The sequence below is a fragment of the Miniopterus natalensis genome, chromosome 2 (genome assembly GCF_054644295.1).
Source record: "Miniopterus natalensis isolate mMinNat1 chromosome 2, mMinNat1.hap1, whole genome shotgun sequence".
Classification (NCBI taxonomy): domain Eukaryota; kingdom Metazoa; phylum Chordata; class Mammalia; order Chiroptera; family Miniopteridae; genus Miniopterus; species Miniopterus natalensis.
In genome coordinates this window covers 95,065,518-95,080,479 of record NC_142082.1, presented here as the reverse complement: position 1 = coordinate 95,080,479, position 14,962 = coordinate 95,065,518, and the positions used below count along the sequence as shown (strand labels likewise).

Here is a 14,962-nt window from a genome sequence, read left to right as displayed (position 1 = left end):
GTTCTCCTGTTGCTGCTTCTATGCTCTTCCTTGTTTCACTGTACCAAGTATATTTTTGCTGCCATCATGGACCCAATACCCTTTGGCTCAGTGCTGTGTAGCCCTTCCCTTTGGATATCCCCATCCTCCCCTTTTAATAAATTTAATTGTTCTTTATTCATCATCTGAGATGGCTATTTAGCTTGCCTGTGCACCACCAACTTTAATCTTTCAGTTCTTATTTAAAAACACCTGTGTAATTGGCTCTTCATGGTACTTTTACCTTTCGAATGTAGATTTCAATAAATTTTTAAAAAAATTATCTTTATTGTTGAAAGTATTACAGATGTCCCCCTTTTTCCCCCATTACCCCCTCCACCCTGTACCCACTGCCCCTACCAGGCCTTCACTACACTACTGTCTGTGTCCAGGGGTTATGCATATATTCATATAAGTTCTTTGGTTAATCTCTTTCCGCCCACCCTTCCCCCTTCCCCTCTGAGATTCATCAGTCAACATGATGAATGCTCCTATAGCTTTTTCTTTTTCATACAAAAAATAAACACTTGTTGCAAATGAATTAGAAAGTTACGAGAACAAAAAAGAAAATATAAAAACTGATAATTTTACAAGCAAGAGCGAACTATTAGCAATTTGGCCAATATCTTTGCAGACTTCCTTTTAGGTACACAGGGATATAAATACAAAACAAATGAACCCTTACTCTTTATGTATTTTTTAAAATCCTGCCTAACTGACAAAACTGAACAAAGAAGACAGTTCTACAATAATAGAGACCTCAATACTTTTACCAATGAATAGAACAAGGAACCACAGAACTCAAACACTGTAAACCAATATGGAACTCTTCACCTGAGGGTATCAGGATATACATACATTCTTCTAAAGAGCACATGAAACATTCCAGGACCATAAAATAGCTTAAAAAACAAATCTCAATAAATTTAAACACTGAACTCATACAAAGCATTTTTTTCTGATAACAGTGGAATGAAATTAGAAATGAGTAAGAGGGAAAACTGGAATATTCACAAATATGTAGAAATTAAACAACACAAGGGCTATTAGAAAATAAATACCTTGAGAAGAATGAAAATGAAAACACAACGTTTTAAAACTTTTGGGACACAGTAAAGGGACTACTAACTGGGAAATTTATTGCTGTAAATTTGTACATTAAAAAAGATCTCAAATCAATAGCTTAATTATACATAATTAAGGAGCCAGAAAAAAAGCAAACTAAACTGAAAACTAGCACAAGGGAGGAAATAATAGATTAGAGATAAACAAAACATAGAACAGAATAACAGTAGAGAAAAATTAATGAAACCAAAAGATGGTTCTTTGAAAAGATCAACAAAGTTGAGAAACCGTCAGCTAGTTTGATTATAAAAAAAGAGAGAAACCTTAAATGACTAAAATTAGAAATGAAAATGGGGACATTAGTACGGCCGTTACAGAAATAAAAAAGATTCTATGACAATACTATGAACAACTCTATGGGAACAACTTGGATAACTTAGATGAAATAAATAAGTAGAAACAAACAAATTAGAAAAATGAACTCAATGAGAAATAGAAAATGTAAGTAGACCCAAACACGGATGAAGAGTGACTTTGTAATCAAAAACTTTCCAACAAAGAAAAGCCCAGGACCAGATGGACTTACTAGTGAAGTCTATCCAACATTTAAAGAATTAATATCAATCCCCCTCAAACTCTTCCAAAAACCGAAGAGGAGGGAACATGTCTGAACTCATCCTAAGAGACCAGTATTACCCTGATACCAAAGCTAGACAAAGGCATCACAGGAGAAGAAAACCACAGGCCCATCCATATTTCTTACCAATACGGGTATAAAATTTCTCAGCAAAATTCCAGAAAACAGAATTTGACAGCACAATAAAAGGATTGTACATCAAGACCAGATGGGATTCATCCCTAGTATGCAAGGGTGGCTTAAAATATGAAAATCAATCAATGCAATACACAATATTAATAGAAAGAAGAAAAGAACCCACATGATCATCACAATGGAGGCAGAAGCAGCATCTGACAAAATCCAACACACTTTCATGATAAAAACAAATTCAGAGTAGAAGAGACCTTCCTTAGCAATACTAAGAGCACATATGTAAAAGAAGAACTAACATCATGATTAACGGTGAAGAATTAAAGCTTTTGCTGTGAGATTAGGAACAAGAAAAGGGTGACTATATTTGCTACTTCTATTCAACATGTGACTAGAAGTTCTAGCCACAGCAGTTAGGCAAGAAAAAGAACTAAAAGGCATCCAAACAGAAAAGGAACAAGTAGAATTATTTCCGTTTGTAGGAGACATGATTTTATATGTAGAAAATCTTAAGAAATTCACAAAAAACAGAGCTAATAAATTAATCAAAGTTACAGGGTACAAAAATTAACACACCAAAATGAATTGTAATGAGTTATATTTCTTTTCTTTTTAATCCTCACCCGAGGATAAGTTTTTATTGATTTTAGAGAGATGAAGGGAGGATAAGGAGAGAGTGTGTGCGAACGAGAGAAACATCACTCCTGTATGTGCCCTGACTGGGGACTGAACCCACAACTTGGGTATGTATCCTGACCAGGAATAGAGCCCAAGACCCTCTGGTGCATGGGGCAGTGCTCCAACCAACCGAGCCACACAGGCCAGGGCATATGAGTTATATTTCTATACACTAACAATGTGTGGAGTGTTCTAAAGTTGTCTGTTAGGTCTAGTTCCCTTACAGAGTTGCTTAAATTTTCTATTTCCTTTTTGGTTTTCTGCCTAGTTTTTCCACCCATTATTAAAACTGAGTACTGAAGTCACCAACTATTATTGTTGAATTATCTGTTTTTCTTTTCATTTCTATCAGTTTTTGCTTCATGTATTTTGGTGCTCTGTTATTAGGTGCAATAGAATATTTATATCTTGCTGATGGGTTGATCTTTTTCTCATTACAAAATGTCTCTACTTATATTTAGTAACATTTTTGTTTTTGTTTTGAAGTGTATTTTATCTGATACTAGTATAGCCACACTATTCTTGTGGTTGCTATTTGTACGATGTATCTTTTCCCATATTTTTATTTTCTATTTGTATCTCTGCATCTAAACTGTATCTACTGTTAACAGCATATAAGCTGAATCTTTTTTCACCTAGTGTGATAATTTCTGTCTTTTGATTGGACTGACTGAAGCATTCATATGTGACGGTGGTATTGATGTTGCTGGGTTTATTTATTAAATATGTTTTTATTGATTTCAGAGAGAGGAAGGGAGAGGGAGAGAGAGAGAGGAAAAACATCAATGATGAGAGAGTCATTAGTTGCCTCCTGCATGCCCCACGTTGGGGACCGAGCCTGCAGCTGGGGAGCTGACCCAAATTGAACGTTGATCTCCTGGTTTATGGGTAGACACTCAACCACTGAGCAACACAGGCCAGGCAATGTTGCTGGGTTTATGTCTGCTATTTTACTTTTTGTTTCCTATGTGTCTCATGTTTTGTTGTTTCTCTATTCCTTCTAAACTGCTTTGTTTACATTGTTTGCTGGTGAAACATTTAAATTTAATAATCTTTCAAGTACAAATCTGAGTTATTTCCTTACTGGTTCCACTAGACTTTTAATTTACCAGAATTAGCTTCAGATTTATACTTAATTCTGAAGACATATGGAAATGTTACTCCTATGTAGTTCTATTTCCTTCTCCTGCTTTTTAGGTATCATTGTTATACATATTGTACCCATTAGTGTTACAAACTCCAAAATACATTGTAAGTTCTTTCTTTTTTATTTTTGTTAATCCTCGCCCAAGGATATTTTTATCATTGATTTGTTAAAATTTTTAATGGACAGTGAGGGGGGAAGGGAGAGAGAGAGAGAAACATCGATATGAGAGAGGCACATTACTGGCTGCCTCCCCATCCTGAGTGGGGACTGAACCTACAACCCAGGTACATGCCTTTGACTAGGAATTGAACCCGCGACCCTTCCGTGTCAGGGCTGATGCATGGGCCAGGGTGTTATAAGTTATTTCTTTACCCCGAAACAGCTTTCCTCACATCTGCCTCCCCTGTGCTGTTATTTGGCAAACATTACATTTCTATATGTTATTGGCACAATAACATACATATATATAACATATATATATGTACATTATTGTGCACAACTGTTTTTATAATCAGATAAAAGGAGGAAATATATGCATTTTTACAATCTTTTAAGGTTACATAATTATCTTTACCAATGTAGTTTGTGTGATTTAAATTATAGTCTGGAGTCATTTGTTTTCCGTGAAAAACTTCCTTTTATAATTCTTCTAAGTCAGGTTTACTAGCAACAAATTCTCTTAGTTTTTATCTGGAAAAATTTTTTGCTTTCGTTTATTTTTGTTTAAAATATTACAGGTGTCCCTTTTTCTCCCCAATGATCCATTCCACCCCGTCCCATCCCCCTCCCCAGTCCATCTCCACACCACTGTCCCTGTCCTTGGGATGTGCATATATGCATATAAATTCTTTGGTTAATCTCTCCCCCTCCATCCACCCGCCCTCCTCCATCCCTCTGACATTTGTCAGTCTGAACTATGCTTCCATGTCACTGAATCTATTCTATTCATCAGTTTATTAAGTTCTTTAGATTCCACATATAAATGACATCATGTGATGTTTGTCTTTCTCTGCCTAGCTTATTTCGCTTAGCATAATATTCTCCAGGTCCATCCATACTGTCCTTCTTCTTAACAGCTGCATAGTATTCGAGGTGTATATGTCCCACAGCTTTTTTATCCACTCATCTACTGATGGGCATTGGGCTGTTTCCTGATCTTAGCTATTGTAAATTGTGCTCCTATGAACATAGGGGTGCATATATTCTTTCTGATTAGTGTTTCAGGATAATTAGGATATATTCCTAGAAGTGGCATCACTGGGTCAAAAGGCAGCTCCACTTTTAATTTTTTCAGGAACCTCCATACTGTTTTCCATAGTGGTTGCACCAGTCTGCATTCCCACCAGCAGTGTACTAGGGTTCCCCTCTCTCCACATCCTCGCCTGCGCAAGTCATTTGTTGATTTGTTGATGGGAGCCATTCTTACAGGTGTGAAGTGATACCTCATTGTGGTTCTAATTTGCATCTCTCTGATGATTAGTGACCTTGAGCATTTTCTCATTTCTCTTGGCTATCTGTATGTCCTCTTTGAAGAAGTGTCTATTCAAGTCCTTTGCCTATTATTAAATTGGATTGTCTTCCTCTTGCTGAGTAATATGAGTTCTTTGTACACTTTGGAAATTAGCCCCTTATCAAATACATCCTTGGCAAATATGTCTTCCCAGACTGTGGGGTTCCTTTGTATTTTGAGGTTGTTTTCTTTTGCTGTGCAGAAGCTTTTTAGTTTGATGTAGTTCCGTATGTTAATTTTTTCTTTTGTTTCTCTTGCCCTAGGAGATGTACCCATGAAAAATCCACTACATGTCTATGATTTTACTGCCTATGTTTTCTTGCAAGGTTTTTATGGTTTCATGACTTACATTCAAGTCTTTTATCCATGTTGAGTTTATTTTTGTGTATGGTGAAAGTTGGTGATCTGGTTTCATTTTTTTGCATGTATTTATCCAATTTTCCCAGCACCACTTATTGAAGAGACTGTCTTTACTCCATTAGATACTCTTGCCTCCTTTGTCAAATATTAACTGACCATAATGTCGAGGGTCTATTTCTGGGGTCTCTGTAATGTTCCATTGATCTATACGTCTGTTGTTGTACCAATACTAGGCTGTTTTGACTACAATGGCTTTGTAGTACAGTTTGATATCTGGCAAAGTGATCCTTCCTACTCTGTTCTTTTTTCTCAAGAGGGCTGCTCCTATTCGGGGTCTTTTTCGGTTCCATATACATTTTTGAAATGTTTGTTCTAGACCTGTGAAATATGCTGTTGGTATTTTAATAGGAATTGCACTGAATTTAAAAATTGCTTTGGGAAGTATGGACATTTTAATGATATTAATTCTTCCAATCCATGAGCATGGTATATTTTTCCACCTGTTTATATCTTCCTCTATTTCTTTTTTCAGTGTCCCATAGTTTTCTGATTATAGGTGTTTTACATTCTTGGTTATGTTTATTTCTAGGTATGTTATTTTTTTAGTTGCAATGGTAATGGTATTGTTTTTTTAGTTTCTCTCTCTGCAAGTTCATTGTTGGTGTATAAGAATGCCATTAATTTCTGGATGTTGATTTTGTACCCAGCTACCTTGCCAAATTCACTTATCAAATCTAGTAGTACCTTGATGGAGTCTTTAGGATTTTCTATGTACAACATCATGTCATCTGCAAACAATGACAGTTTTACTTCCTCCTTTCCAATTTAGATACCTTTTCTGTTTTCTTCCTGTCTGATGGCTGTGGCAAGGACTTTCAGTACTATGTTGAAAGAGTGGTGAAAGTGGACATCCCTGTCTTGTTCCTGTTTTTAAGGGAAATGGTTTTAGTTTTTTACCACTGAGTGTGATGTTGGCCATAGGTTTGTAATATATGGCTTTTATTACATTGAGGTATGATCCCTCTATTCCCACTTTGCTGAGAGTTTTTATCAGAAATGGGTGATGAATTTTGTCGAATGCTTTTTCTGCATATACTGATATGATCATATGATTTTTGTCCATTTTGTTTATGTGATGTATCACATATTTTGATTTGTGGATGTTGTACCAGCTTTGCATCCCTGGAATAAATCCCAGTTGGTCGTGGTGTATGATCTTTTTAATGTATTGTTGGATATGGTTTGCTAATATTTTGTTGAGGATATTAGCATCTATGTTTATCAGGGATATTGGCCTGTAATTTCCTTTCTTTGTAGTGTGTTTATCTGGTTTTGGGATTAGGATGATGCTGGCCCCATAAAAAGAGTTTGGGAGTTTTCCCTCCTCTTGAATTTTCTGGAATAGTATGAATAGAACAAGTGTTAATTTTTTTTGAATGTTTGGTAAAACTCACCTGTAAATCCATCTGGTCCTGGACTTTTATTTGCTGGGAGTTTTTTGATTACTGCTTCAATTTCATTAGTTGTTATCAGCCTAATCAGGTTTTCTGACTCTTCTTGATTAAGCTTTGGAAGGTTGTACACTCCAGGAATTTGTCCATTTCACCTATGTTGTCCAGTTTGTTGGCATACAGTTGCTCTTAGTATTTTCTTACAATCCTTTGTATTTCTGTTGGGTTGATTGTTATATCGCCTCTTTCATTTCTGATTTTATTTATTTGGGTCCTCTCTTTTTGTTTCTTAGTGAGTTTGGCTAAAGGTGCATCAATCTTATTTATCTTTTCAAAGAACCAGCTCTTGCCCAGCCGGGAGTGGCTCAGTGGTTGAGCATTGACCTGGGATCCCAGCAATCGGGGTTCGATTACTGGTCAGGGCACATTCTTGGGGTTGCGGGCTCAATCAATGACTCTCTCATCATTGATGTTTTTCTCTCCCTCTCCCTCTCCCTCTCCTTTCCTCTCTCTGAAATCAATAAAGATATATTAAAAAAAATTAAAACAAACAACAACAAAAAAACAAAGAACCAGCTCTTGGTTTCATTGATTTTTTTGTAGTATTTTTTTAGTCTCTATGTCATTAATTTCTGCTATGATCTTTATCATTTCCTTCCTTCTACTTCCTGGGGGCTCTTCTTGCAGTTCTCATTTTAGTTCTTTTAGTTGTTATGTTAGATGGTTCATTAGACCTTTTTCTTGTTTCTTGAGATAGGCCTGTAATGCTATGAATTTTCCTCTCAGGACTGCTTTCACTGTGTCCCATAGATTTTGGGTTGTTGTCTGTTCATTTTAGTTTTTTTCCATGAAGTGCTTGATTTCTTCCTTGATCTCACTGGTAATCCATTCATTGTTTAATAGCATGCTATTTAGCTTCCATGTGTCTGAATACATTTGAGTTTTTTTATAGTGCATGATTTCTAGTTTCATGGCACTGTGATCCGAGAAGATGCTTGATACGATTTCAATCTTCTTGAATTTGTAGAGACTTGCCCTGTGCCCTAACATGTGGTCTGTTTTTGAGAATGTTCCATGTGTACTTGAGAAGAATGTGTATTCTGCTGCTTTGGGATGAAATGTTCTGTAAATGTCAATTAAGTCCATTATGTCTAGTGAGTCATTTAAGGTCTGTGTTTCCTTGTTGATTTTTTGTCTTGATGATCTGTCCAGTGCTGTCAGTGGGGTGTAAAGTTCCCCACTATAATTGTGTTGCTGTCAATATCTCCCTTAAAGTTCCCCAACAAATTTTTTAAATATTTAGGTGCTTCTATACTGGGTACATAAATCTGTATAAGGGTTATTTCCTCCTGCTGGACTGATCTCTTCAGCATTATGTATGTAGTGATCTTCTTTGTCTCTTGTTATGGTCTTTATTTTGAAGTCTATTTTGTCAGAAATAAGTACTGCTACTCCAGATTTTTTTTCCTTTCCATTTGCATGGAATATTTTATTTCATCCCTTTAATTTTAGACTGTGTGAATCTTTTGCTCCCAGGTGGGTCTCTTGTAGACAGCATATATTTAGGTACTGTTTCCTTCCCTTCCCCTTCCCCTTTTTCCCTTTTTCCCTCCCTCCCTTCTAAAAGTATCTTTATTGATTTCAGAGAGAGGAAAGGAGAGGGGGAGAGAGAGAGATAGAAACATCAATGATGAGAGAGTCATTGATCTGCTGCAGCCCGCAACCCTGGAATTGTGTCCTGACCAGGAATCGAACCCGGATCGCTTAGGATCCTAGGTAGACACTCAACCGCTAAGCCATGCCCAGCCAGGAGGTACTGTTTTCTTATTCATTCATCTAATCTATCTCTCTTGATTCGACTAGTTATTCTGTTTACATTTAAGGTTACCATTGATACATACTTATTTAATAACATTTTCCCCTTTATGCTGATGCACCTTTTTCTCACTATTCCTTCTTTTTCTTAGAGTAGTCCTTTGAGCATTTCTTGCAATGCTGGTTTGGTGGTACTGAACTCTTTTAGCCTTTTTTGACTGGGAAGCTCTTCATTTCACCTTTGTTTTTAAACGATAGTCTAGCCGGATAAAGCAGTCTTGGTTGAATGTTCTTGCTTTTCATTACTTGCAGAACTTCATGCCACTCCCTCTGGCCTGAAGAGTTTCTGTTGAGAGATCTGATGTCAGCCTTATGATATTCCCTTTTAGGTCCCTGCTTGTCTCTCTCTTGCAGCCTTTAATATTTTCTCTTTGTCCTTGCCATTTGCCATTTTGATTATGATGTGTCTTGGAGTGGGTCTCTTTGGGTTCCTCTTGTTTGGAACCCTCTGTCTTCCTGAACTTGTGTGGCTTTCTTCCTCACCAGCCTAGGGAAGTTTCTCCTCCACCAAATTCTCTATCCCTTGCTCTCTTTCCTCCCCCTCTGGTACTCCTATAATGTGAATGTTACTTTGCTTCATGTTGTCCCAAAGCTTCCTTAGACTGTCCTCATGCATTTTAAGTGTTTTTTCTTTTTGCTGCTGTAATTGAATTTTTCTACCTTGTCTTCTAAGTCACTTATTCTACCGTCTACTTCAATGAACCTACTTTTGATACGTTCCAGTGTATTTTTGATATCAGATATAGCATTCTTTATTTCTGTCTGATTTTTATGTATCTCTTTTTCCATGTTTTCACTACGTTCCTTGATCTTACCATTTAGTGCCTTGTTTTTCTCATTATTTTCCTGAACATCTTTATAATCAATACCCTGAACTCTGTTTCTGATAACGTGCTTAACTCCATCTCATCAAAGTCTTTTTCTGGCATTTTTTCCTTTTCTTTAATTTGGGGGTTTTTCTTTGTCTCCCTATTTTGGTGGCTCTTAGTGTTTGTATCTACATATTAGATATATCTGCTGTCTCTCAGTCTTGTGGGGTGGGATTTTGTATTGAGTCCACTGGAGCCCAGAGCTGTGTTTTCTTTATACTTCTGGGCTCTTTGCTCTAGGCATGTCCCTTTTTTGGGTTCTTTGGGTTTTCCTGTTGTGGTTGGGTCTAGATTGTTGTTGACCAGTCCTTGGAAGGACTCTCCCCTCAGTTAGGTTGGCTAACTGTGTGTCTCAGCCCCAACCTTGTCGTGTTAGCTGTTGTACAGGTGCTAGCAAGGCAGGACAGTGCCCAACTAAACTTCCAGGAATCAAACGGTATCTTACAAAATATCCTGACAGTTATAATGAAAACAACCCAAGTGAAAATAGAACTGGGACAGTGAACGGAGAACAAAAATTCTAGAGAGGAAAAAAATGTAAAAAAAAAAAAAAAGAGAGAAGAAAAATAAAGCTTAGAGAGAGAAAAGTATACTGTTGTTAATAGTGATGAAAATTTAGAAAATAATAGGAAACTAAAATGTAAAAAACAGAGAAGCTACTAGGAGATAATAGAGACAGAGAAAAGATTCTGAAAGAAGGGCAAGCAAAAAATTAAGGGAGGGAATAGGAATAGGATAACAGTTGAAAATTAAAAAATAAAAATACAATAAAGAGACTAAGAGAAACTAACAATTGGAACAAAAAGGCATGAAGACAGAAGGGAGGAAAACGAAATAAAAGAAGAAGAAGAACAAGAAAAAGTTATGCCAATGGATTGAGAGGAGGGGGAGAGAGAGATAAAGCCCGGGCAGTGAGGAAGTCCAATAAGAGATTTGGGGGAAACTATAGAGGAAAGCAGTAAACTTGTTGGTTATAATGATAAAGTCCCAGCAATTAAGCAGGGAATATCAAGAAAGTCTTGATAGTAGAAAGGATAAAACAAAAAAAAGCTAATAGACAAAACAAAACAGAGAAACAAAACAAAAAACAAGCTAAGTAAAACAGAATTCTTTTTTAAAAAAAAATTAATTAAAAGTTTAAAAAATATTTAAAAAATTATTATAAAATTTAAAAAGAAATAACAAGTAATTTACCCCCCCTTTCTCTTCTTTCTAAGAGAACAAGAGAATAAAAAATAATAAACAAACAAAAAAACAAAAACAGAAAGAAATAAAAAAAGACAGTCAATCAGGTGAGTTTCCTCTGGGCAGCTTATGTTGTCTGTGGCTCACTGTTCTGTGTGCTGACTTCAGTTGTCCTGGGAGATACTTGTGTATCAGCCAATGTGAGGAGCTGTCTAGGTTTGGCTCTGGTATCTTTAGGTAGATGGCTGATCTGAGGCTCTTCGTGGATCACCTCCTCTTGTCAACTATTTTGCAACCTTGCAGTTGCCTGGTCTTACTCCAGAGTCTTCTGTAGAGTCTTTCGGGTGTAGGATGGCTAGTGTAGGTACCCTACAAGGTACCACACCCCTTACTTAGAGGTTTCACTGTCAGGCACTCACTGTGAGGGAGTTAGTCTCTGCTCCACAGACAGCTCCTGTGTCTCTAGCCTATCCTCCAATTCTAGTTCCCCATGCACTGGTCTGCTGCAGTTTCAGATTGATTTCAGCCTGTTGCCTTTTCTGTATGGGCCGTTTCAGCAGCCTGGGCCAGTGGGTTCGATTAAAAAACATTCCAGTGAGCCCTTTGCCTGCCCTGCCCCTGGCAGGGGTTTTCAGCTTTTTCTCCAGTTTCCGAACAATAGTCCCTGAGAGTCTTACTCTTGTAATGTCCTCCTATGAGCTATTCTCCCTTCCCCCTCAGGACTGTGCCCTAAGGAGGTATCTGGGGCTTCAGTGAGCTGAACCAGCCCCTTTCCTTTTGGAGGTGGTTCTACTGCCTCTTGGAGGCAGTAGAGGCCCGGGTGTTCCGCCCCTCCCTTCCCCGATCTGGTTGGCTGTTCCCACCAGGTGCCCCGTACCTCAGTCTACTATGCAGACATAAGTGCCAGCTTTTACTGGTCTGTCCGTCACCCAGTGCATACCAGGGAGGTGGGAGCTAGTTCAGCGATCAACAACTCAAACACGCACAAAGCAACACAACGGCAGAGAGTCCGCCCTGTAAGGTCCTGCTGCCCGCGTGCCAAGGTGCCCCACAGAAGGGGACCCAAAGTCAGCTCCACGAAGCTCCCCTGAACTGCTGATTTCAGGTAAAGCTGGGGCGGTTCCACATGCCACCAGGGCACCCTCAGGGCTGGTCAGAAATCCCAGACTCTTCCCACCAGGAGCTCAGGGCGGGAGGCCTCTCCTCCCCTATCCCGTGCCACACAGATTAAATGCTTTTTGGGTCTCAACACACTGTCTTACTGGAGGCAGAGGGTACCCCTGTGCAGCTGCTCAGTGCAGATCTCTGGTCCCTTACTACTTGGGTGCCAGAGACTTTGGGACAACCTTTCCTATAGTCAGCACCTTGAGCATTGGATGCGGGTCGAGGCCGCCATTAGAAGCTTTGTTTCGCTAGGAAGGTGCCATCCTCTGCTCGTGGGCACACCACTCCACTGGGTCCCTCTGCCCTCTGAGTGGGGCACTCCTTCCCCTCTCCTCCACTCCGGGTGTGAGATCCTCGCTTTTGGATGCCAGTGTGAACTCCTGAGAGGAGGGAACTTTGCAGCCTCCAAGCCTCAGGGCTCGGAGCCCAGCGCTGGCTTCAGGGGTATTCCCCCTTTCTACGACCCCCTCTTTCTTACCAGACTCTGATGTTTCTTCTTTGTTCCCAACTTGCAATATGTCCACTCAGGTATGTTTTTCTGGTTTTTCCAAGCTGGCTACATGGTATTTTAGGAGTAAATCGAGTCTGTGGCTGGGAGTTGGGGCGCTCTGCTGCTTCTCACAGTGCCACCATCTTCCCTCCTCGAAAAGTCTTTATTTCACCTTCAATTTTGAAAGATAGCTTTGCTGAATATAGGATTTTTGGTTTATTGACCATCTTTCTCTTTGAGCAATTTAAGTGTTATTCCACTGCCTTCTGGCCTCCACTGTTTTTGCCGAGTCAGCCATTATCTTATATGGGTTCCCTGTAAGTGGCAAGTCACTTTTTTTTTTTTTTTGCCTGCTTTCAAGATTTCTTGTCTTTGAGTTTCAGTAGTTTTACTAGGATGTGTCTGTTAATGGATCTCTTCATGTTTATCCTACTTGGAGTTTATTGACCTTTCTGGGTGGATAGAAGATTAGTGTTTTTCTATAAATTTTGGAAATTTTCTGCTATTATTTCTTCAAATATTTTTTTCTGCTCCCTTCTTTCTCTCCTCTTCTTGTGGTACTTCCATTAAGCATATGTTAGTATACTTAACAGTGTCCAACATTTTTCTGAGACTTCATTTTTCTTCATTCTTTTTCTTCTCTGTTCTTCAGACTAAGTAATCTTTATCAATCTGTCTTTACATTCACTAGAGTTTTTTTTAATTTTATTTTTGTTTAAAATATTACAGATGTCCCTTTTTCTCCCCAATGACATTCACTAGTTCTTTCTTCTGCCATTTCTAATCTACTGTTGAGCCCCTTTAGTGAAATTTTCATTTCAGTTATTATACCTTTCCAGAATTTCTATTTGTTTTTTTAAAAAAATAATTTCTATCTTTTATTTGATATTCTTTATTTGATGTGACATTGTCATCATAATTTTTTACTTCTTCAGTCATGATTTACTTTAGGTCTTTGAAAATAAACATAATGGGTATTTTGAGTTTTTTTCTGCTAAATCTGAGCAGTTTCTGTTGACTGTTTTGTCCAGTGGGGTAATACTTTCCTGTTTCTTTGCATGTTTCATTGTGTTTGGAAACTGAACATTTTAGATAATATACAGTAGCAACTTTGGGTACTAACTCCCCCCTCACCACAGGGCTTGTTATTTGCCTTTTTATTTGTTTAGTGTCTGAATGGATTGCTTTAGTTGGTTCCTCTGATGTTCCTTCTCAGGGAAGCACAGCTTTGGGAATGCCCAGTCAATGGAATAACACTAGTTTGGCAGCTCTCTTAGTCTCTTTCCCTGACAACACCAAGGTGTTAAGCTCCACTAATTGCCAGTTGACTGTTGTTTTCAATAATGCCCTGGGAAATAAATTGCTCTAGATAATAATACAATCAAATTTAGGCTCCACGCACCTTGCTCTAGCCCATTTTCCATATGTCATATATAGCTACCCACAGGGCATTATTTCCAGCACACTTCAAAAAGTGTCAGGAAGCCAAGAAATTTTCATAGAACACTCCTGCAATATAAGGCCCAGAGGAGGGGGCCATTATCTACTCTCTGCAAAGTAGAGGGGACTAGTTTATTTGTTTTTTTTTGTTTTGTTTGATTTTTACTCTGCACCTGAGAATATTTTTTTCATTGCTTTTCAGAGAGAGTAGAAAGGAGAGAGGGGAGAGGGAAGGGGGGAAAGAGAGGGAGAGGGAGGGGGAGGGAGGGAGAGAGGAAAAGAGAGAGAGAGAGAGAGAGAGAAACATCAATGTAAGAGAGAGACATCAATTGGTTGCCTTCCACACAAGGGCTGGGGATCGAGCCTGAAACCAAGGTACATGCCCTTCCAGAATCAAACCTGGGACCCGTCAGTCAGTCTGCATGCCGATGCTCTAACCACTGAGCAAAATCGGCTAGGGCCAAAGGGGACTAGTTTAGATAATAAAATGAAGAATTTCTGATATTATTTGAAGTAACTGAGAATTGGCAGTTTATGAACTAAAATTATGTAATTATAGCATTTGGATTTTTGCTTCTTATTTTATTTTTTCAGGTTTTTATTTTGCATTTATTATTTATTTAATTAAAATGTTTTTTTTATTGATTTTAGAGAGAGGAACATAGAGGGGGAGAGAGACAGAAACATCAATGATGAGAGTCATTGATCCAGCGGCTGCCTCCTGCACATCCCCTATAGGGGATCGAGCCTGAAGCCCTGGCATGTGCCCTGAGAATCGAACTTTGATCTCCTGGTTGATGGGTCGATGCTCAACCATGAAGCCACACTGGCCATGCATATTTATTTATTTTTTTACTGATGGCATCAGGACTCCATTATATGACCCTCTTAATTGCTCTAGTTTTACTTTTTTTGCGCAATTTAAAACATTAATACCAATA

At 38.3% G+C, this 14,962-nt stretch overlaps 1 protein-coding gene across 4 annotated transcripts in view; it reads right to left on the bottom strand.

Moving 5' to 3' along the window:
• MICU2 (mitochondrial calcium uptake 2) overlaps nucleotides 1-14,962 on the bottom strand; it is a 119,852-nt gene that overhangs the window by 77,378 nt on the left and 27,512 nt on the right. The gene's annotated exons all lie outside the window — the stretch shown is intronic.